The following is a 25,456-nucleotide window of genomic DNA, read 5'->3' as shown; positions in this document are numbered from 1 at the left end:
TTGATAACATGAACATGTCAAAGTCCAATTTCTATTTTGTCTAACCAAATAGATAGAACAAATTCCTATTCCAGAATAACAATTCTAGAATAGTGATTCCCAATTCCCAATTCTCAATTCTTGTCCCTGCAATCAAACAGGCCCTAATTATAACTCAATTTAGATATCATCTAACTCATGGTATCAAGGAAGATAGAGAACATCAAGTCACATGACATTCTTACGAGAACATCAAGTCACATGACATTCTTATATCCTAGTTATGGTATGTGCACTGACATCATGTCACATGATGTCTACCATAAGATATCATGGCATGTCCATGAATATTACGTCGCATAATATCCACCATGACTACAAAACCGATATCAAGTCAGCATGATATCTATCAATAAGTCTAAGAGCTGTTAACTATCGAGACATTTTGTAATGCCTACCCCTAGTTTACTTTTCAGTTATTATTGTTGAACTCTTTTAGGCCAACTTATGTTATGTTTGATGCTTAGTGGTGTTTGATTTTCAGATTATTCGATATTGTTTCATACTCAGTTGACTATATGATGAGATTACTTTGGTACTAGTTATTTCATGTATGCATGATTATACTTTGATGATGATTGTTTACAGTGATTCCAGTTACTTAATGATGTTGGTTAGATGGATTATTTATACGTGTCTTCTATGGATACTTACCCCATACTTGCATGTGTATAGTGTGCGTGTATGTTTTCTTTATGTTTGACATTTTCGATATGGTTGAGGAAGGGAGTCGTAGTCACCTACTAGTCAAGATCTACACGATGCACCACTTCCTGCCATTGCCTATTTAGTTTAGAATATATGTGTTTGTACATGCATGGATTTTATGCAGATTGCAGGTACCGAGTATTGACTTCCCTGAATTGCTAGGATGAGTGTACCCTATCGTAATATCTCAATGGTAAGAGAAGGGAGATAACTCTTGAGTCTGAATCCTATCCTTAAACCATTAGTCCTAAAAGGTAGGACAACTATCTGAGATGTTTACCCTTCCGAATTCGTCATATGACGTAAGTTCGTTATTATAAACTTTGAGTTTGATCTTGTATGTTGTATTTTATGATGGGTTTTCATAATTCGTCTTGTGGGTCTATGTTGATTTTTCTATTAATTAAATCAAATTAAAAGAATATTTAATGATTTAATTTAATGGAAAATTATTAAGATAATTTCAATATTTAATTATATTTAATTAATTGAGAAATTAATTAAATAAAAGAATTAAATTTGAAGATAAAATTATAGTTCTAATTTTGGAGTGTAATAATATTTATTTAATTTAATAATAAAATATTTGGGAGATCATTTTTAAATAAATGCTAAATGTTATTATTACTTAAGTTAATAAACATTTTTATCAAAAACACTTCGAAAATTAATTAAAGAGAGAGAGAGAGAGAGAGAGAGAGAGAGAGAGAAATTAATTTAATAAAGATATTTTAAATTGCAAAAAGTGCGCATAAATATTTTACAAGTTAATAAAATATTAAAAAGAATTTGATCAACGAATTTTCTCGCGTGATTGCACAATCAGAGCCCCAAATTTAGGGGAGAACTCTTTATCAAAGATCTAGAGCTCATTTCGCAGCGACCGGGATTTTGGAGAAGCGATTTCAGAAGAAAAAGGATTTCTCGTGTGCTTCGTGCGTTTGCATATTAGCATTAGATTCAGGTAGAATCTTGTGGTTTATTCGCACATTGATTTCTATTCTTCGAATTCCTGTCTTCTTCATGTCTAATAAATCTGTTTTCCGAGTTTTATTTAAGATGAATCTTTCGTTGTAAATTCTATTGTTATTTGTATCGAATTTATCTGTATTCAAGAAATTGAGTTTTAGAACCCTCATTCTAGCAATTTTAATCAGTTGGGTATTTTTTATCAAAAAGGGTGTTGAAAAGAAATTGAATTAAAGAATGCAAAAATCGTTTGGTTATTATATTTTCCCTATCAGAGTATTTGTTCACAATTTTCTGAAAAAAAAATATATATATTGGGGGGGCTGGTTTGTTTTATTATACAAAGTATATTTTAAAAATATATATAAAAAAATAATAAAAATTAAATTTGGTTGGAGGCGGGGCCACCAAACCCCCACCCCCCACTGCCCTGCACCACAGCAAAGCTGCCGACAGCCATTTATGGTTGCACGCGGCAAACCCTGCTACCGTGACAATAGAAGTATTGTCATAGGCAGTACTCTGTTATTGAAACAGTAATACTACCTACGGCAATGACCATTATTGGCAGGCCGACGAGCCTTAAACGCTATAGTTGTTTTATAAATTTTTTTATTTTATTTTATATGATTTAAATCATTATTTAGTTAAAAAGCTTTATTAATAATTTTGATTAATTAGTAATTAATTAATAATTAATATTTTTGATTTATTAATATAGTTTCTTGTTTCTTTTGATGAATAGTTACCTTTTCTATTAATAAAATATACTCAGTTTACAATTCACAAAAAAGGGGTCGGGGGATACAAGATCACCCCGCGAAAGAGTTCAATTGGCCGAAGCCAAACTAAAAACACGGCCGCAACCGGAATTAGAAACTATTCATCAAAAAAAACATATAAGGCAACCTCAAGCTGCCAAAGCAGTGCCAGTCGAGGGTGGTGGATCATCTTTATCTTGAAAACCCCAATCATCTTTAGGATTGGGGGGCGGGCTGGGAACAGTCCAACCATCGTCACCAACAACAGCAACAGTGGCAACCTCTGCATCTTTAACCTCTGGCCGCGGAGGAGAAATCGCCAGATCCAGGCGAGGCCACTTCCCTGAATGCGCACTGTTGGGTGGATATTTTGCAACCGACAGTTTTGGGTAAAAATTTAGTCGCAAAATAGAATGACCAGCCACAACGTGTGAGATAGAGTCTCTCCTACCTTAAAGGGAAGGCTCCCCCTTCTCACCGTTCCTTGGATCAACTCAAGGTAAGCAAGAAGTCGAGAGATCTTAAACATGGTGTTACTAATATCCTTTCTTCTTAACTTTCAAGAAAAGATCCACTTACTCGTAGAACGAATAATGGGCAAGGTAAATCTCTAACTACACTTCTATCAAGAGCTGGAAACAGTGATACCGATAAATTTTAACTAACTCAAAGGCTAGCCAAAACGTACCGGTTTGGCTCTAAGTCTAGTCGTACTTCTATATGGTAAAAGTTTTACAATTAGGGCACAAAAACTCCTAAAAGTAAGAACAATCTAACTATTTTGCGAATTAAGATGAAAATATAAGCCACAGACAAAGCTTCTAGCTATGGATTTTCACAATTGTTCCTAGTCAAAGCTCGGGCTTCAATTGTTTCTTAACTCTCTATGCTCTTTTATTGAACACATAATAATAACATAAATCAAGACAATAGGCACAAATTATAGTGAAAGCTTCTAATTTGTTCTATCACAATTGCTTCCAGTCAAAGCTTCCAAGCCAATTGCTTTTTTTATTCACTTTTCTCCCAAATTCATACTACACAATCAAAGTTATGCTTGCACAAATGTGGCAGAGCTTTCTTGCATACAACAAAAGATAATTTTTACAATAAGGGGCACTCCTTTATATAGGCAAAGAAGTTGAAAAAAAGGGGAGGAAAAAGTGGGAGCAACTCAACCAACTTTGACCAAGTCTAACTACAGAAACTAAAGGGTTACATGCAATTCGCATTGCATCTTTTACATACACATGTAACTCGCATTACATGTAATTACACTTTTTCATGTAATGCATTTTCCAACTACAAACATGAAAGAAGAAGAAAGAAGACGGAAGAGAAAAGAACAATTCTGAAAGGCCTTGTACTTGACAATGCAATCCTAGATGATAACAGGATTGGGAGTTCTTGTACCTTGTACTACTGCATTCATGTTGATAACCATAGTGTTGCGTCTTTTGACAACCTCTAGCTCTCTTTGATGAATTGTCCATTATCATGTGGAAACTTGATGTGATCCATCTTTTCTCGCTCAAGTTGTCGTGAATTCTCCTTTGTAGATCAGCACAAACTAGAGTCTTTGACACTTTGAAAACCTTCTTGACGATGTTCGGATGTACACTCGAAACAACTTTCCATCAGCACCTTTAACTCCTTTTTTTCTTTTTATTTTATTTTGAAGTAAAGTGCTTGGCGCATGGGAATGCGTGTAAATAGAAATTGCCGATTTTCAAAAAATGACTTGGGCTTTCAAGATGTCATTGCACGGAAAATGGATTACATGTAAATGCAACATGTAATGGAAGGTGGAGGGTGAAATGAGATGCAAGTGAGAGTGAAAGATACGCTTTACATGCATATGCGGATGAAGGCTAAGATGAAAAGCATGGAAAGATACGGAAACATGTATTTGCTAATGGAGGTGTGAATGCACATGGAGAGGAGAAAATGACATCTTTTTTACTTTACAAAAAGTGACTTTTAGTCAAAATTGGACCTTTTGGATGCAATTACATGTAAGGCATTTCGTGTAATTGTGTCGTGCGAATGGAAGCGAAAAATGAGATGGATGAAAATGGAAAGAAAAATGGGATTACATGCATATGCGGATGGTGAATGGGATGAAAAACATGTAATCACATTTCATTGAGTGAGAGATGAAGTGTTGTGACATGGAAATGGAAAGTGGAGTGAAGACATGATAATGCTTTCGCATGTAGTGAAGGAAAAACAAGTTTTTGAGAAAAAAATTTGCAACTTCTCCAAATGGAGAAAAACCGGCAACAAGCACACAAAAACCAAAACAAAAGAAAAACAACATACCTTTAAAAACAACTCAAAACATGCCAAGATGCAATGCACTCCAAAGATGAAATTTGAATTTGAAACTTGGAGAAGAACCAAAAACATCAAACTGAAGGAAAACTTCATATTTAAAGGAAAAATGCACTTTAAAAGGCAAAGATTCTTACAAATGGCATCCATTCAACAATTTCATGCATAAAATCAGCAAGAATAAACATGAATTAAAATGCAAGAAAGAAGAGGTCCATTTACATGAAGAATATGTGCCAAAAATAAAAGAGAAAGAACTAAAATAGCAAGTTTTATAGTCTTAAGACCAATTCTCCTTTAAATCCGGATTGTCAAACAACCTTTTGACTTTTTTTCGCACTTGCATGTAATGGACATTCAATGGTCGGATTTGACCTGAAAGTGCCAAATAAATGGTCTCAAAAAACAATATTATGAATTTAAAACTCAAAAACAATCCCTCTTGATCAAAAGTATGGGCTGGAAATGCATTTTTTTGAGTTTTTTGAACAAAAAAATGACTTTTTTATTCAAAAATTTAGGCCGTTTTTGCAAAAACGTGACTAAAAAATGCATGTTTTAAAGTCATTTTTGACTTGTGAATGCAAAAAAGACTTCCCCAAATGGATATACATGGATCAAAATGCAAAAAAGTGACTTCAAAACACATAAAAGTGGATTAAAACTCCAATTTTTCGGGCATTTTAAGAAAAAACGTGTTTCTCCAAGCAAAAAACGTGATCTTCCAAACAAAACGACTTGATGTTTAAACACAAAAATGGTGATCACTATGTGATGTAATCAGCAAATAAGGCCAAAACGATTTGATTCCATACAAAAATGTAATCAAACTTTGAAGATTTATGGAGTTTTATACAAACAACGTGCCCTAGCTTGGGAGTTTCAAAAACATTTTTGGGTGCAATAACTTGATTTTTGATGAGAGCAAAATGATCACCTCTCCAAAACATGATGAATGCAATTGATTTCATTCAAATTCATGAAGAGAATCAAAAGTTATGATCAAAATAGGAGGTTTTTGGAGCAAGAACATGTTTTCTTCACATAATAGGACATTTTTATGTTCATTACATATTTTAAAACATGTAGGAAGGCAAAATAGGACCTTTTTGAGTCCAATGCATGTTTTAAAATATGTCTTGAAATATAATCTCACTTTTTGAAGCCCATTGCATATTTTAAAATGTGCAAGTGTCCAAAATCTCACTTTTTGGAGTCACTTACATATTTTATAAACATATCTCACATTTTTCATGCACAAGCATGAAAACTCAACTTTTCATGTCATTGCATCAAAAAGGTCCACTTTTAGAAGCTTTTGATGTAATGACTTGAAAAAGGTCCTCAAAATGAATTTTTATATGCATTAGCATGAAAAGATTCCACTTTTCATAGTTTTTTACATGCATATGCATATAAAATGTCCACTTTTAGACTTTTAAGTTATGCATTTCACTTATTTTTATAAAAATGTAAACAATATGGGTCAAAAATAATATTTATGTATTATATTAATCAATATAAGTCATAAACATTAAGTTAAAGTGACATTTATATAAGTATTTGATTTAAAAATAAAAAATTTAAAAAGTAACTATATAGTTCTATAGTCACTTTAAGTGAAAAATTAAAAAGCAACTCAACTTAAAATTATAACATAAAGTGCACTATAGTCACTTTAAGTTATAAATTTAAAAAAAAGTGAATAAAATGTTATATTTCCAAAAAGTTAATGTCAAAATAAAAATATAACATCATTTTTTTAATTCGTGTTGTTGCACCTAAAATGTTCACTTTTGAGGCACTAAAATGCCCATATCTTTTGACTGACAACTCTAATTGACCTCTAGGTTGGACCAAATCGAAGGGGAAAATGAAAAGCATAAGATGAGTGAATTCAAAGGACCAAAAACAAGCAAACATAAACTCAAAAGCAAAGAACGAACTCTGAAGGCTTCAAAAATCAAACAAAGGCTCGACAGAAAGAAAAACAAAAACGACTTGACGAAGGCTTTGAGTAAAACAATTTGATATTCGAATTGAAATGGATCAATTGATCAACATTAAGCAATTGAATATCAAATTCAAGCTTAGAGAGACATGAAACTAGCTTGAAAAAGTTTCGTGCTATTACCAACATTTTGTGGTGACAAAATGCAGAACAACACGCACGATGGGAACTAAGAGGAGCCGAGGACCAACCAATACCACCACAGGGTGGGGAAGCTGAGCAGTGCCTCCATTCGCCATCACCACCACTAGGAGAGCGGTGGCGAGAAGCCTGGGAGCGTGGGGAGTGTGAGTGGCGACCGGAGGAGTGGCGCTAAGGACGGCTGTCGCGGGGCGTCAATGTCTCCGCTGAGGCATCTGGAGGAACTCTGGCGACAGTACAAGGAGCATTGCCCTAGTGATTGAGTAGCTCCTGCAAGTGAGCAACTTCGAATGCAACTTTATTAGCTTGCACCTGAATCTGCATAATTACATTATTACAAATGCATGCCTTAGTATACATAACAATGTTAACATCCAAAAAACTATGTGTGAAAAGAACAGCATTCATATCTTTCCACAGAGAAAACAAGATCTCCAGCCTAAAGGTATGCCAAATCTGGGTGAACTTCCGAGGAAATTTGGGACAGTCATCCCGTAAAATCATATGCCAAGAGAAAGACTCAGGTCTGAATGGCTTGAAAAAATCATGAATCCAGTGCCAATAATTTTGAGCAGGCTTGCAGAACCAAAAAATATGCAAGAAAGACTCTGGTTGTAATGATCCCATCTTTTGGCCTTCACGTTCTCCAAAGTCTAAGTGGAAGATAAGAAGAAATTAAATTAATTTCTTATAAAGTCATTCAATTTAAAGGTGACTTTGTATTTAATTAATTTAATTATTAATTATAAGGGAGTAGCTTCTAGCCCTTGCAATTAATTAATGTTTTAGTTCCTTCCAGAAGGATGAAGAAAAGGATAAATAGAGTTGAAAATCTCATTGCTGATCATCGGAGGATTATGACTTGTATTTGATAAGAGTTTGGATGTGTGAATCACACTCCTTTTTTTGGCAATAGAGGACATTCATTCTCTGTTGTAACATTCTAGATGTCATTCCCTTAGGGTTTGGCCTTTGGAATACATCTCTTTGTAATTGATTGCAACATTTTAGAATTAATATAATTTCAGTAGTTGATTCAGCTTTTGGGCATTCCTGGGTGCCCATTACAGTGGTATCAGAGCTGTTTCTAGGGCATCCATTACAGTGGTATCAGAGTTATTAGTCCTGCCATCCTGTGGAGTTCTTATAGGGAATTTGGAACAGCGAGATAAAGGGAAAAGAGAAAAACAAAATGTATACCAGTCCAGATCAAGAAAATGCAATGCTTAGGTTACTTAGTTCATTAGAGGAGGGGCAGCGGATGCAACAGGAGCGTAATAGGCGAATGGATATGATGTTGCAACTTATGGCTAGACAGATGGGCATCAATATTGAAGATTTGTATGTTGCTCCAATGCAGAAAGAAATTGTTTCCTCAGGTGAGATCGAGACACATATAGAGCCTCCTAGCTATGATGCTGGTGATATGGAGTCCATCGATGTGGGATTAGAAGAATGCAAGGATACTATCATATCAGCAGCCACTTCTATGTCAGTTGAACCATCCAATGAGCAGTTTGGCAGTATGCATGCGGTTGTAGATGTGTGCTCTGATGATAGTACACTTGTTATTGCTAATGAGGTGAGCAATATAGTGACAAAGTCATATTATACTATTGATCACAAAGTGTTAATGTTCACTCTTGGGATAGTACTATGTTCAACATGGATACAACATTGTCTTACAATCTGATGTTTGAGGCTGATGTTGATCATTCACCTGAGTGGAGTTGGGCTCAGTTTTCACCATCTACAAAGATTCAATTTTGTGTTGCAGCAATTGGGAAGAAGAGATTTCATAGATCTTCTATGGAGCTGCCTTATGGTGACATTCTGACTTCATCAACACAAGTTTTGAATGTTAGGCTACAGGGGTTGGTCCTGATGATGCGGGTTTGCAATTGGTTTAACTTCCATATGGATATCACATATTGGGATCCAGGTGGAGGTTGGAGTCCATTATGTTACTTAATTGCTTGAGGACAAGCAATTTCAAGGAGGGCGGATTTGTAATGATCCCATCTTTTGGCCTTCACGTTCTCCAAAGTCTAAGTGGAAGATAAGAAGAAATTAAATTAATTTCTTATAAAATCATTCAATTTAAAGGTGACTTTGTATTTAATTAATTTAATTATTAATTATAAGGGAGTAGCTTCTAGCCCTTGCAATTAATTAATGTTTTAGTTCTTTCCAGAAGGATGAAGAAAAGGATAAATAGGGTTGAAAGTCTCATTGCTGATCATCGGAGGATTATGACTTGCATTTGATAAGAGCTTGGATGTGTGAATCACACTCCTTTTTTTGGCAATAGAAGACGTTCATTCTCTGTTGTAACATTCTAGATGTCATTCCCTTAGGGTTTGGCCTTTGGAATACATCTCTTTGTAATTGATTGCAACATTTTCAGCATTAATATAATTTCAGCCTTGGTTCAGCTTTTGGGCATTCCTGGCTGCCCATTACATTGGTTGTCCATAAAAAGGGCATCTAGAGTCAAGAACCCCAATGTGTTTGAGCCGAGGCCCTAGGGGAAGACCTTGGAAGGCCAGGCACCAAGAAAAATGCGCATTCTTGGGTTCAATTATAGCATTCCATATGGTGTCAAAGCATTTTCTCCATTGAGAAATGGAAGATTGCAAATGCCATCTGTGGTTTAGCGTATCCACCATGGAAAGATGAGGCGAAAGCCATCTGTAGCCCAAACTTGGCTTGTAATTAGAAAAAGGAGTGATAGGAAACAACCTCCAATCAAGCCACCAAGGGCGAACAGACTGAATCCCCACTTTATGAACCAAGTGAACAGGGATGGAAGAAAGCAGAAGGTCAAAAGTCTGCCAGTCTAAATGAACAAGGCAGTATTGTACTTGCATATCTTCGCAGGTCCTGAAACTCATGGTGACCTGTGAAAAAAGGTCCTTAAGAGTTCTAATACCACATTTGAAAAAACGCAGAGCACTGGCCCCTTGAGTCTTGGCGAGGGGAGTACCCTGAATGGCAAACTGGGGAGACCACCATATGTTATGCTGATTCAAGGAGAGGCCATGGCGGAATTCATCTCCAACCCATCGAAGCCAGGGCTTAATAGCCTCCCAAGATTTCCAGATGCTCTTGATGATGAAGGAGCCATAATGACCACGGGCTCACGCATAATGAGAAGGGTTTGAAAACCAATCCCCTTCCAAGCAAGCCTATTGACAGGGAAGCCGGAAGAAATGCAGTGCAGAACCAGAATCTTCCAAGCTTCATCTCCTAAGAGAGCCCTAATAATCCATTTTGCACAAAGAGCAAGGCCTTGTCTCCGAGTGAAAAGCAAGCCAAGACCACCGGACTCTTTTGGGAGACGACAGAAATCCCAGGCCACTCTGTGAAAGCCATAGTGATCAAAATCAGAGGCCCACAGAAAATCCCTAAGCAATCTTTCCAGCTTTATGTAAGAAGCTTTGGATGGAGCCCAGCAAGAGGAGTAATACACATGAGTGGCCGCAAGAATCTTAGAGAAAATCTGGAATTTTCCCGCAAGGGAGAGCAGCTTTGTGATCCAGTAGTTGAGCATTTTGCTAATCTTAGTCAACACAGCATTCCAAAGTTCCATAGGCGACCCCTGGAACGCAAAAGGAATGCCAAAAAAGTGGAAGATTTCTCCATGAACAACCCATTTCCACTCAAACTGGCTAAGCCAAGGTGGAATTGGCAGAAAGGACTAGCAGAAGCAGCGTGTTTTATGCCATTGAATGGCAGAACCAAAGGCTTGACAAAAGGTGTCCAGGCAACTTAAAGCATTATTGATGTTTTCTTCATCCTCTAAAAGAGTGAGAAAAGAATCATCAGCAAAGTGTCCATTGACTAATTGGGAGGATGATTTAGGCAAGGAAATGCCACGAACCAGTCCTGAGGACACAAAATGTGCAAGTAAATATCCAAAACCTTCCGCAGCAAGGACATAAAGCGCAGGAGCTAGCGGACAACCTTGTCTGATGGAATGAAAAAGTCCAAAAGCCTCCGATTGCGAATTGTTGATGGTAATGCAAGCATTATCATCCCCAAAGAGCATCTCCACAGACTGGAGGAAGTTGGGGCCAAAAACCAGAGCCTGGAGCATAGCCAAGATGAAGGGCCATTCAATGCAATCATAGGCTTTAGCAAAATCTATCTTGAAAAAGATGGCCTTCTGATTGGACTTGCGAGCCCATTCCATTCCCTCCCAAACAGCAATGATGTTGTCAAGAATATATCTGGACTTGATGAATCCAGTTTGCTCTAGTTGCACAATTAAGGGCAACATGTGCTTGATTTTGAGAAAGAGTGCCTTGGCAATGATCTTGTATGACACATTCAGAAGGGTAATGGGTCTCCAATTACATATATCCTCTGGATCACCAGCTTTAGGTATGAATTTGATATTTCCTTTGTTTATAATGGCTCCTAAGCTTTTAGAGTGATAGGCTTCAAGATAAAGTTTGTGCAGATCAGGACCTATATGCTCCCAGAGGTGTTTGTAAAATTCATAAGGGAACCCATCACACCCAGGGGACTTGTCATCCGCCATGTAGTAGATCACCTCTTTAAGGTCTCGGAGGGAAAGAAGTTGTTCATAGAAAGCGCGTTGCTCTGCTGCTAGACAGTTTGGAGTAACAGAAATACACTTTCTGAGAGCTTCCTCCTGAGCAACCGAATTTCCTTGCGAAGCAAACACATTCTCATTGTGATGAACAAATGCTTGCAGGATTGCGGGGAGATTAGACAGAACAACATTTCCTTGTTTGATTTTTTTAATCCCAACATTGGTATGACGAGCACGAAGAGCCTGAAAAAACTCCTTAAAGGCTTTTTCGCCAACCCCCAACCAGTGGAGACGGGCTTTGATTTGGGCTCCATGCGCAGCATAATTATCAGCAATTTGTTTGTTATGGCAAAGCTTGGCAAGCTGAATTTGCAAGTCCACATCAAAGGGATTGAGGGTGAGGGCCTCAGAGGCTTTTTTGAGGACAAGCGTGTTGGCTTCATATGACCATTTACGAAACATAGCCAATTGTCGCCCATAAATGCGCAAGAACCGAGCAGTTTTGGTAATGGCATCATTCCACCATTGAATCCAACCCCTTTGAAAATGTGAACACGGCTCCAAGTTCTAAACACGTAGGATGTGCGAAATGGTGGAAGCATGCATCAGCACAGATGTGTTGAGGAAGAACTAAGACTTGGCCACCTTTGGGATAGTTGTTTGCCAAGAAATGACAAATTAAATGGCGTAGTGATCAGATAACGTCACATCTGGCAGGGGAATGACAGGCAAATCTCGATCCTCAGATAAAGAGAAAAAAGATTGCGCAGTGATCATTGCACGATCAAGGCATTTTAATATGCAGTCAGAACCAGCTCGAAAGTTGGACCAAGTGTGCCAAACCCCACTATCCTAGCAACGGTTGGTATTGGGATCAAAAAGCCTCAATTTATTGCGCATGTAATACCAAGCTTGTCTTTCCCCAGCTGTCCAATGAAAATGTAGAATGTCGTCTTTGTCAGAGGCCACTTCAACCATATTAAAGTCCCCACACATAACCCAAGTAGCTGGAGGCAAGTTGTCAGCCAGCCAAGACCACATTTGGGATCTTTCCACAGTGTCATTGGAAGCATAAACATTAATGATTCCAAAAGAATGATTGTCAATGGAAAGCAAAAGCCAAATAATTCTATGCGTGGGGTCAGAACCATGCGAAATAACAGCAGAATGAAGGCGAGGTGACAAGAGAGTAACTACAACACCTCGGCCAACTTCATGCTGGGAAGAAAACATCACACCATCCTACCAAATTACGCGGCATGCCAAAGCAAGCATGAAACCAGAAATTTTAACTTCTTGCAGACAGAAAAAATCTAAATTACCAAGTCTGTGACAGACATCCCAAACATAGTACTTTCTAGGGAGGTCTATGAGACCTCGAACATTCCATGATAGGAAGTTCATGAGAACTCTCCATATCATCTTCGCCCTCAAGAGAGGAGTAGCTATTCTGCAAGAAGGTAGAAACATGGTTGAAGTCAAACGGAAAACCCTCTATACTTACAGCCTGACGTTTCACCTCTGGTATCTCCACACGTCTAGGAGGACTGCGAGAACGTTGCATCGCTGGTGGTGCTATGGAAGAGGCAGCAAGAGGAATTCGCACCCCAACCAAGGCAAAAACCCTGGCGGCTGCCTTAATCCCTTGCAAGCCAGGAGGGTTTGAAACCTGCGGAACTACAAAAGCAGTTCCTTTGTCTGCTGCTTGCGTCCCTACGCTAGCTGGAATTGACGCTCTTGTAGGGATAGGAGGAACCGCGACGACCGCAGCATAAGATTACTTGGGGGGCAAGGGATTTGAGGGAGCCTTGCCCTTATGCCCAACAGTAACCCATTCTTTTTTCCCTTCAGCCTGTTTGACAAGCGCCTCTTTAGGCATGGGCTTGACCCTAGGCGTAGCCAGAGGGCAGTCCTTAATCTTGTGTTTCGCGGACTGGCACCTATAACAGATGTTGGGGAGGTTCAAGTAAAGAACCTTTTGAGAGAAGGTTTTAGTCCCAATCTGAATTTCCACAGAATCCTTGAGATCCTTGGAAAGATCCAACTCTACGCAAATGCGTCGTTGCAGGCGGGCATTGAAGAATTTCTTAGGCTCCTTGGTGACAACTTTGCCAAGGGCTTTGGCAATGGACTCAATGAAAGGCTAGCAAGGCAGGGGTAAACCTAGGAACTCGACCCATACAGGAACCCTAAGCTTTTTATCATCCGAGACTATGAAGTCTCGTGACAATTTTTGAAAAACAAGCAAGGAAGAACGTACAGACCATAGTCCGTTGTTAAAGACCGTGTCTGACTACAAGGGGTTAGTGAAGCGAAATTAAAAAAAACCTTTGGTAACGTTTTGCACAGCGTCAAGGCAAACTCCATGAGGAGTCCAGCTCTTGTTAACCCATTCTCGGAGTATAGCTTAAGGGGGAGTCCTACCCACAAAATAACCTATTAAGGTGTGTTGTTCTAACCAATCACATGCAACATCCAATTCTTGCAAAGGAAGGATAATGTCAAGATTACCTCGTGAAAAACCTTCAAGACAAACTTGCATGGACATTTGTTCTGTGGAGGCGCCATGGCAGACCGAAGCAATAGCGTGAACACCAAAAACAATTGGTTCACCGCTGGTCGGAGCCATTATATCCTAGCCTAAAAAACTCCCACAGTAAATGCGGTGTGACAAGTGGAGCTAACAGAGGGAAAGTTCAGACAAAAAGCCGTACACAAAAAAATGAAAGATCGCATGAAGCAAGAAACCCTAGTAGAGCAAAAAAATCGCTCTCTCAATCCATCTACACTATTTTTTAGCTACAACATAAAAAATCATAGTTTCTTGTTTTAATTATTAACTGAAATTTATTAAATGGAATTTAATTAAATTTTAATTAATGATAAATATTATTTTATAATGTTTAAATTTATTTATTGTTATTATTATTTAATAATTTTGATTATTAATAAAATTGTAATTATTTTATTGAATAATCAATTATTATTATTTTAATAATTTAATAAATAATTATTTTTAAATTATTTTATGATATTTAATTGTGATCTTTGTATTTTAGTAAGTTAATGGTAATTGTGTGATTTGTTTTAAAACAGGAAATAGGTTAAGGTGTAAGGGGAAATTGTAAACCTCATTTGTTCAAAACTTACATTGAAAACTTTCAATAAAATGAAATTTCAAACATTACTGTAAACTCAAACTGTGTGTTTTCAAAATCAAACAAAACTATGAAACTACACTATTAGTGGTACGTTTTCTTGTATGTCGGGATTCAGGTTGACTTCGAGTGTTGACCAGTTTTAGGATGTCTACCAAAGGCCAAGGGTATATTGTTTTAATGATGTCATGTTTTGTTGCGAGTATGTACTTGATTTTGAATCAGTCCTGTTAGGACGATTGTATGAGTAAATCTATGATTTTGATCAGTGATGCCTTTTCAGTAATTTTCCAATTGCTTGTTTAGTGACTAAAGAGTATTTATGGTTGTATGAGACTTTTTTCTTTTATTGAAGCCTAGGGTAGGTTATCTGTATGTGATGTTGGGAAGTAGCTTGGAATGGAGGTCAAGGCCCTAAAGAGGTTGACAGGTAACCCGTTGTAGGTTATTTTAATAAGTGAAACATTACATTAAATGAGAGTAAAATGAACTAATAAGAGTCTTTGTCTTTCCTCGCCAATCCCTCGAGTGCTAGTACAGGCTAGGATGGGAGTAGAAAGGACGCTTGGTTGCGACCATGCATCGTTAGTATACCTTGTCCATACGAAAGGATACTAGTGCCACATAGAGTCACTAGGGGGCGGGAGGATTAAAAGACTAGCCAAGTAACCTTAGAGTTGGCTCGTGCGATGACACTTGCCCACTAGCATAATAGATTCCCTACATGTCTTTGTAGCCTCTGGGTTTAGATGTCATTTATATCTTGGTACCTTTGAGTTAGATTGCTTTTAGGTTTTCCTTTACTTAGATGTTGGATTTGATTTTTGAGTTTGTTATCCTGTTTGGGACTTGAGACTATCTCCTCGGCGTGGTGGGAGTGGACCTTTTTGGGTTACCACGAGGTCAAGTGGTAGTGTTTTTTACTTTTACCATTGAGATCCGTCAGTTCGATACCGTGGCTGGAGTTCCTTGTTCTGCATTTCCTTTCATTTTGTCTTTGTGTACTATAATGGGTGGTTATACTTATCGTCTTGTATTTTTATTTCATGGATCTTAAAGAGATGATGTTATCTATTTCATGATGTATATTCTTCCAGCCTTTCATACCGTGTGACACATACAGTGGATGATTGTGCATTCTGATTATTGCCAAGTGGCATTCAAGAAAATTGTATATTATTTAAATGGATTTGAACTTGTAGTTAATCTTAAATGTGGATGCGTTATATATATATTGGATTTAGTATTAATTAAATTTAAATGTGATTTGACATCATGGGATCCTTGAGGAATGTAATTTGTTTATGTGTTGCTTATGTATGAATCATAGTTACGGGACTCAGACTTGCCTCTAACTCGGAAAGTCAAAATCGGACTCGGACTCAATGACCGAACTTGGCAAGGACTCTGAAAATTGAAAAACCCATGAAATTCAAAGATTTTTAAGGATTTTAAGATAGTTTCATGCATCTTTCAATCAATTAACATAAAATACACAATAATTGAGATAAATAGAAGCTACTTAATACACATACATAATTTTGCATAGATCACATAAGTATAGAAGCGAATTTCTGAAAGAAAAAAACTGAATAACACAATATAAAATTATAAACTATAAAGTATAAACTTAAAGCAATAAAGATAGTGTCAAAGACTGAAATGTCTACAATATTCATGGATTACGAAATCCATGGTATAAAAAGTTCAAAACATATATCAAAATAATAACAAGAAGACTAAGGCTCATAGTAGTCTATGTCCTCCTACGAGTGCACCTAAAATAAGTCATGGAAGATTGTAGAGCCATCCTCTATCCCTATTGCAACTTGTTGCTTACCTCTTCAAATTTGCACAAAGTCAAACAATGGAAATGCAAGTAAGTTTGTAGAAGCCTCCTCCAAATGTTTCCTTAAGCTCCTCTCAATGCTTATGTGCAAGCTACAAAGTTGCACAAACCATTAGCAATCAACACGGGAGAGCCAACCGATTTATTGATTTCTCTGTCAAAACCCCAATATTCTTCTCTAACTCTTTCCTCTCTATCACAAGCATAAGAAAATGGTGGAATGACCTTTTTAGGTCAATTAGATGTTAGAACAACCAGAAAAATGCATTAAGTCAATGTTTTTTTAATTTTTTTGCACTTTATGTGTTTGCAACTAGGGAGAGTCCTAGGCTCAGGACTCAGTGAGTTTGGCGAGTCCCTGGACTCGGTGAGTCCACATGGACTCTACCAAGATTCGGCCAAGTTCGAGTCCAAAGACCAATTGCCTCAGAAAGTGGGACTCTACCTCGGACTCGTAGAGTCCTGGTCAGACTTGCAGAGTCCCATTACACTGGTATGAATGTATGTTATTGCTTCCGCTGTTTTATAATTGTTGTTATATGTTATCTTAAAAAAAAATGTTTGGCAACCTTAGTGAAACTTTAGGTTAGTTCTTTTGGAGCCCTTGGCGGGGCGTTACACATTTCCATGAATACCAAGTTAGAATGATAGTTGTCATGATAGTGAACATTGTAAAGTCGTCACCTTACAATGTTGAATACAAATGTACACTATCAGAAAGATCACCACCTTTCAATAATGTACATAGGGGGCCCATAAAGTCATAGAGTCACACATATGATAAAAGAGTTTACATAGAGTCATCATGGATTCTCTCACGTAGCGATGTCATGGCATCATACACATAACATCCACCATGAACCATATCAGAGGGTGGATCCATCATGGCCCAATCCATAGGATGAAAACAATGACTTTCACCTCAAACTTCTCTTTGCAAAGAAGAAATATGCAAGGATTGAAATAATAGATCACTGATGCTGAAGTTCCTTTTCAGCTAAGGCTTCATCTCCAACATATCAAGCTTGTCCCATTAGTACACAAAACTTCTCTCTAGCATGAAGCTTAGTAAGAATATCAGTCGTTTTGTTTCCCAGTGATAATGTACCTCAACTGAAAGTTAGAGAAACTATTTCGTCATGGTTTACTCCCTCTGAATCAATATCATTGGATGCCAACAAATGTAGATCCTTAAGTTGCTTCCTCTGAGACGAAGGCATGTTCTGTTCATATTCTCCAATCATGGAAAATATCTTGTTCCAAGGGACTCATCATTAGGCACATGATAATTTGGCTTCCTTCTAAAGCTCCAAGTACATTCATCAAACTCTTGACCTCCTCGTCCAAGGTTGCTTCTAATGTAATGTTAGAGTACCTCTAAATGTTATTTTCCTCTTCTTCAAAAATGTTTCAACCATTCATTCTTTACTTTGTTATCTTGCTATTTCCAAGAAAAAAACAAATACCAAGAGTGTCACAAGTACAACCATGTATTGTATATCTACTATCTGCTCTCTCTTTATTGCTATAGTTTCCCAATCACTAGAGAAGTCATATCGACATGATCTTCTCCTCTGAACTAATATAATCCTTGATAGTCAATTTAATCAAATCCTCCAGATGCTTCATCTTATCACAGAAGGATACCCTCCCTAATCATAGACGTTGTCTTTCTTCAAGGAACACATTATCTAGCACAATCAACATATGACTAAAAAATCAAAGATCTAAAACCATTTTGGAGCTACGATCATAACATGAGGTCCTCTACAATGCCTTGGTAACATAGCTAATGCACCATTCTTCTTTTTTTGCAAGAACATCCCTAGAGACAAAGGCAAAGATGAAGGCAAATAGCTCTTTATAGCACTTATAAAAATATAAATAAGAGAGAGACTACAATGAGTAGATAAATGTAATATTTGAGAATAATAAATAATTATCTGCGCATCAACATCCATGATACAAGTTGCTCCACTGAAGGTCCGTATGCATCAATTAAAAGGTTGGTTCATGGTTGAACTCTTGTAGTGTCCTATCTCTGATATCTCCCCTCTAAAGATGGGAATGGAACATTGATTATTATTCCCCCAACAATGTAAAATTACCACTCATTCCATTTTATAGATTTTTCAGTCACAAAATCAAGAGTTATCAACAAAGCCCAACTCTCAAGTTTGGATAGATCCTTGTTGTTTTGTGTGCTGACAAATTTTGTAAATCGCACTGTCAAACATTTCCAAGGACTCCATCTATTTATTTTTATTCTTACTTTATTGCACAATAAGGAAAGTGCTTCAAGCAAATTCTTCGTAATCTCACAGCTCAATTTTGTATTAGAAAAGAAAAGATATCAGAAGAAGAACAGTTCCAAAGTGGTAAATTTCATCAAACATATGATCAACTGGCCTGCCACATATTAAACTTGCTAATGAATCTGCTACTTGTTCCTTTCCTTTGGGAGTCCCTTGCCACAAACCTTTTGTGAATAGAGGAATAACATCATATGTAACAATTTGTCCATCTAGTATTAGCCAAGGCATTTACCCCCATCTCTTCTATTCTACTGTGTAACAAACTAATCAAATAGCCAATTATGTCCGACACAATAGTAACAAGTAGATTGTTTTTGTTGCCTGCTCACGAGCTCTCTCTATTTTAATTGCATGATACAGATTAATGTTTTGGTCTTTGCACTGATAGTATGCTCCAAATATCACATTTGTTTACCTTGTATGAATCACACAAATGCTCATTTAAGCATCAAACTCCGTCTTTCTTCCACATCTCATTTGTATGGCTGTTCTATATTTTGTATATGTATGCTCACTACACTTCTTGACAGTGTATTCTAGATCGTGATATCATCATTTAATTTTTTCTCTTGTGTTGAGTTTCAGTGTCCGTGGTCCTAAGAACCTTCTCATGGTTTAAACAATGTCTCCTTAATCTAAAACTTTGAATAGAGCAACCAAGCCCCAATAGGAGAAATCACAATTCATACATTCTTCTCATGTCAATATAATTATGTCGTTCCAAAGGAAATGTTAATCTTTTATCATTGTTTCTTTTTATCGAGCTTCCTCTAAAAAAGCTTCCAACAATATTTCCAACCTTTAAGCATGAGATATATGATCTCTTGGTGACCACACTCTGCCATAAAGCACCGTCTCTCTCAAAGTTGGTATGTCTTAAGGATACATAATAGCTACAGATATCATGCTACTATTGATTGTATATTCAAATTATTGATAGCTCCAATTCCAAATCATGAATTGCGGTTTAATTGATCACCATTTATATGAACATTTCATTAGACAGATTTATAAGTTAGATCCAAAAAGATGTGCTTTGCAAATGACTAGTAAGGTCGCTACTCTTGTTGGCCACCCCATTATTCCTGCAGATGTTGGAGTCGTCTCTGCCTATCTTCGTTGTGACAAAAAGTAACCACAGAGAAAGATATACAGAAGAAGATATGCAACCTTTGAAACTGAAAAACAAAACTCGCTTCTTAAAATATGAGGCTGTGAGTAATCTACAACCAATATCTGTGATTCCCAACAGAGATACATTGATGAGATATAATTATTTCAAACTGGATGTTCACCACAATGATTTCACCGATGCATATAGGAATGTCAATCCAAGGGAAACGTCTGTGCCACTTTACATCCAAAATACTTTCAGTAGTGTGCTTCTATCTTACGAGCACATGGTGGGGGCAGGATGCACATGTCTGCATGTGACTTCTTCAACAAACCATACTGCAAATCCAGACTCATCCATTCCCAGGCTTTGTCCAATGCAGGTTTCAAAACACAACATCCATTGATCAAGCCTCTAGCAAGCAGATTTTTAGATTATGCAACCCATCCTGAGATCAATCCATCTGCAGATCCAACATTACAATAATCTCTAGGACATCCATCCTCTACCAAGTCTTATTCTGCTCTCCATTGAATTGCTAAGTGTAATTTCTTCAATGTTTATTTGTACTGAAGAGTGGAGGAATCTTTGTCGATTCATAAGTTTCAGACTGGTATTTGAATCCGTATTGGATGTAGACAAATCATGGTTCCACAAAAAACTTCCATTTGTTAATCATCTACTGCAATCATCAATGTTTGAATAGAAGAGAGGAATTTTGTTCTCTCTCTCTTTTTGGAGCTGATATAGATGTATCTTCTTCTGCTGATGATATAGATGTATCTTTTCCCTCTATGAATTTACTGTCACGTTCTTCTCCTTTTATCCAAACCAAATCAATATTCGATGATTTAGATTTCTAAGCTTAATGCTTCGATACCTTGTTAAGTTTAGATAGATTTGTCATTGTTGTACTTGATTACACTTTAAATCTACTACTGGAATAGTCGAACTTCCAAGGAGAGAATATTAATTGATTTATATATCTCTCTTGGTTGCTCAGTTGTGTATAAGTATTGTTTCAAAAGATGCAAAGGCAAAAGGCATGTCATGAGAGGACATGTCTCATGTCCGCTCATGACATGACTGTTGATATAAACAATTATTAACCTTATACTAATCAGTTTAGTTAATGCTTAATCAAACATGATTTATATTAAGTCGCTGATCTGTATAGACATAAACGGATCATCTGCTCGATCCTATTATGATTTAATGTGAATGCATCCAATCATTACTTGATCGATATTAAGCAAGAGATCTTTGCTTGATCACCAAGAGATGATATAATCAATAAGTACAGATTTCTGCATACTTATTTTGGTATGAATAGTTTTGATTGAATTCAAGGATAATTGCTTGTGTGAATTCAAGACATATAAATGATTATTCTAATTTAGCAAAAGTACAATGCAAGTGTGTATGTATGCATGTATATCAGTTCACATAGGGAACTGATATACATACATGCCCATATGCATACAGTCACCATAATAAATTTTCCTTGTATTGACCAAAGCTATTATATGTCAACAAGAAGAATTAGTGGTTTCACTCGCATATTGCCAAAAGTACTATAGAAGGTTCTGTGCCAAGATATGTCATATTTGGGAGTGATAATCTTTGCCGAAGAAAATTATATTATTGATATGGGTGCTTACGCTCTAGCATAGGTGGTTTTATTTGAATGAGCTGACTCAACTAAGTGGAAGTATTAAGGTTACCAGCTGTTAATGCCAGACTAATTGATTTAATTCATGCAAGCCTCTTGCTTCTCTGCAGGCTGCTACCAAGCGAAGGAATTCAATTCGAACAGATATCTAATGGCATGGGGTTCTCTGTAGGGTGTAATCTGAAGCCCTGAGAATGGTGAGAATACTGAGATTGAATGTTTCAGGTCAGCAGCATCAGACAATGAGTCACTTTCTCAATTGAGGTTGAAGTAACCTTGACTTTCCTGCACAAGCATCTGGAAATTCATAGCAGATTGCTTATCACTGTTAATGATGCTTAAATGGGCAGATGGTAATTTTGAAGCAGTGCAAATTCTGAATAGTATGGCGATCAATGCCGAGCATCTTCTAACACAGGCTTTTCTTCTGCTAGTGATTATTAAATGTGAGAAACATCAAGGTGCATATTGAGCATTTGTTCTTAGTTACTCTTTTTGATCTGTGCAAGCAGAGTACATGCTGCATTCAAGGCAACCTTTGCTGCCCAGAGTTTTACAGAAATAAAGTTATTTACCTTGTATACACTATATCTGGTGTTACAAGTCCATGTTCTTACATACCTGTATGCAACAAAATGGTAGGAATTTGTTACTGCTGGACTACTTGTCAAAATTACTGTCTTGTAAAGTTCAAGAGATTGGGAAGAATCAATACAGTTCATTTCAGTATCCTGCAATGGTTGTCTTCATTCTAAAAAAGATTATAGTTTTGTTTGTTGGTACACAATTTCTCCCCTGATCTGCAGTTATGTCGATCATGCACAAACAGTTGTAACTGAACTAATTCATGATCAGGCTAACAGTTAGAAAATTAAGATGCAAAACTACAGTTAGAAATTGATCTTCAAGTTGTAACTGTTGTTCATATTTCACACATGTTCAAATGAGGGAAAATACATACTTATTACTTTCAAATAATTTTCAAAATATGCATCAAAGAAAAGTATTTTATTCATTTTGAAATAATATTCAATATTTACATAATGGAGCAAGTCATGACAATAATTAAATGCTGAAAGTAAATTTCTCCCACACATCTGACTGTGAGAGTAGTCTATATACGTTGACATACATCTATACCCTACTCAAATCAATAACTGAATAGAAGGGTAAAACGAGAAAGGTTCATGGGCACCAGTCATTGCCTGTAATGACTAGTGATGTGGCATCCAACTGCATCCATCCTCTCGCTGCTCCAGATATCGCCCGTTCTGTGCTTCCAATTCCTGTATTTACAAAGAAAAGAATGGGTTAGATCCAATGGATCTAAGCAATGCTGATGACCCACTCAAATCTCGCATTTACCAACCTACGTGCTATTCATCTCAGTAAGATACAGACATACACCAGCAAATAGAGAGGTCGATCATGAAGTACAAAAGTATTAAAGGGACAATTCATTTTGTTTTGAAACTTTTTACTGATAAAACTGGTGAAAAGGAGAGAAGTATAGCAGGCGAGATTGGTTTGCATATAAGTAACAGCAAAGGAAACATTAAAGAGACGAACTGTCAAAAGTTTTGAAAAAACTTTTGTTTCACTCATACAGCAAGAATGAAAGCTACAGTAAGAGGCTACCTATTGCAATAAAAATAACCATTTTCAGCCAACAAGGAAAGCACAGCATATGATCAATATGATACAATAGCAAGAAGCAATATGAAGATGCAGAAGCGATACCGATGAAGGTGTTAGTTTATTTCCAAACATGTAAACTGGAAAGAGAAGTTGTCCTAATATGCCATGCCAAGATTTTGATCAGATAATATGCAATAATCATTAAGAGATAAGACAGTCTAATAAACTGAAGGTGCATGTGATGACATTCACATTTCTTGAGAAGGCAAACAAAGATGTTGACAACTGCTGAACACTGTTTTGAACCACTTCAAATGTGGAGTCATTGTTTTTATGCAAGAAACTCACAGATTAGTTGCATGGGTTTTCACGTCCTCAAAATTCATAACCACAGTTAGAAAAGAAGACAAATGGAGGAGTAAGCCTAAAATTGCAAATGAAAGATGTATACAGCAGAAGAAGCACAGGTAGAATATCAGTTTGGAGCCACAATAATAAGGTCAAAGTTTTGCCAAGCAAGGAAACGGGCAAACACAAATACAGTTTTCAGCGAGTTGAAAGTGTGCCAATGACTCAACTTCCGCTCTGTGGCTATAAGGAACACAAACTACATATTTGAACAAAATGAAAATAATGAAATTGATGCAGACATGAATAAAGCTATGCCTGAAACACAAGGTGTAACTGAGAAAGAGCTAGATATCATGAAGAAGACAACGATGGCCAACCTGAAGTTCTTGAACCAAAAGAGAGCAAAAGCTTGAAAGTTGAAGATGGCGAGTGCAGTTCATTCCAGCACAATGAGCCAAGGGGTAACTTAAGCATTGGCTTTGGACTAGAAATCAATGGTGATGCCGGCTCCAAAGGTCATCACAAAGGAACTATGACTAAAGCTGAAGATGGCAGTCATTCTAGGGTACGAAAGGCTTCTTGGAAAGATTTGGTTGACTGGCAGAGTTTCTTTTTCACTTTCTAGCATTATTGGAGGTGTTGGTTCTCCACATTTGGTGAAAGATAGGGAGAGTAAAACTCTTGGAGCTCTGGAGGATTCTTCAAATCATTCTCGTAAAGAAATAAGCAAAAACCAGTAACGGTGTTGTAAACCCATTATAAAACTGAAAATGGTGTCTTTAAATGAAACGAAAAATTACTACAGTAATCATGAAAGGTATTGCAAACATCTTTTGAAACTTTCATTCATACAACAAAAGAAAGTACCGATTACTTACAACAGAAAAGAACAATGGAGAGGTGTCTTTCTCATTTTCAAATACAAGAAAGGACTGTTGTTTCAGTCTACTGTAGCCCGTGGCCAAGAACAAGAAGAAAACTGGGTCAAGCACAAGGATAGAACCCAACAAAGAAGAGAGATGACTGCACATAATAGCCGATTCACTTCAAAATCCATGCGCGGCTGAGGTATAACAGTAGATAGAGCCTCAAAAAAAGTCACAGACTTAGCAGATGTGAGAAAAGGAAAATCGCAATAGGAGTCTGAGTTGGGCGGCTAGGGTTTCATATAACCCTATTACCATGCTTTACCCACAGCAGAAAATAAGGCAGACGGATTAAAAATGGAAAATAAACCTCTCGCCTTTCCTTTTATCAAATTCCTTAATGCAATTTAAGAGAATTTCGCGTCCGTTGCATGCGTTTTAGGAATGGGGATATTTGCTTTTGCATATATTTGGTATTTGCGTTTTGTATTATAACTTGCACAAATTTAAAATTTGTTATGTTTTAAAGTTGATTCATTCTATGATCAACTTAAAAAAATAATAATAAATAATGAATTTTAAATTGCAAGTTATAAAATTAATGCAAGAAAATAGGAATAAATCTTTAATCAAAGACTTCCCTTTATTTTATTTTTATTACTTTTAATTGCATTGATATTTTAAAAAATTGTAATTATTATTTTTATAATTGATACTCTTATAAATCAATTATTAAAAATAATAAACTTTCATGCAATTTAAAAGTAATAATAATATAGTCTACAATCTTAGACAGGTAAAAGAGAAGTCAGTATTTTTTAAATGCCAAAATTCAAGGGGGCAGCTGCAGTTCTTATTTTTAGAGGCCTAAGTTCAGACTGAAGACTTCAGAGTGCATTATGGGGTGATCATTAACAGTTTGGAGGACTTTTTTACACTTTTCTTATGCATGGTTGGTAGAACTTCAAT

At 36.7% G+C, this 25,456-nt stretch overlaps 1 long non-coding RNA gene across 3 annotated transcripts in view; it reads right to left on the bottom strand.

Annotated features, from left to right (window-relative positions):
* Window positions 1-25,456, bottom strand: part of LOC149541610 (uncharacterized) — a 125,726-nt gene that overhangs the window by 58,177 nt on the left and 42,093 nt on the right. For 2 of the 3 annotated variants that reach the window (XR_016355149.1, XR_016355148.1), the window contains one exon: window positions 22,838-22,918. This is a non-coding gene — a long non-coding RNA (uncharacterized LOC149541610). Of the gene's footprint in view, window positions 1-22,625; window positions 22,919-25,456 lie in introns of those variants that run through there. The other variant, XR_016355147.1, reaches the window with a different exon arrangement.

The sequence above is a fragment of the Cupressus sempervirens genome, chromosome 8 (genome assembly GCF_028749045.1).
Source record: "Cupressus sempervirens isolate cs-2001-9-10 chromosome 8, ASM2874904v1, whole genome shotgun sequence".
In the NCBI taxonomy this organism is placed as follows: Eukaryota; Viridiplantae; Streptophyta; class Pinopsida; order Cupressales; family Cupressaceae; genus Cupressus; species Cupressus sempervirens.
Note: the sequence above shows the minus strand (reverse complement) of the source record. Positions and strands in the feature narration are given on the sequence as shown.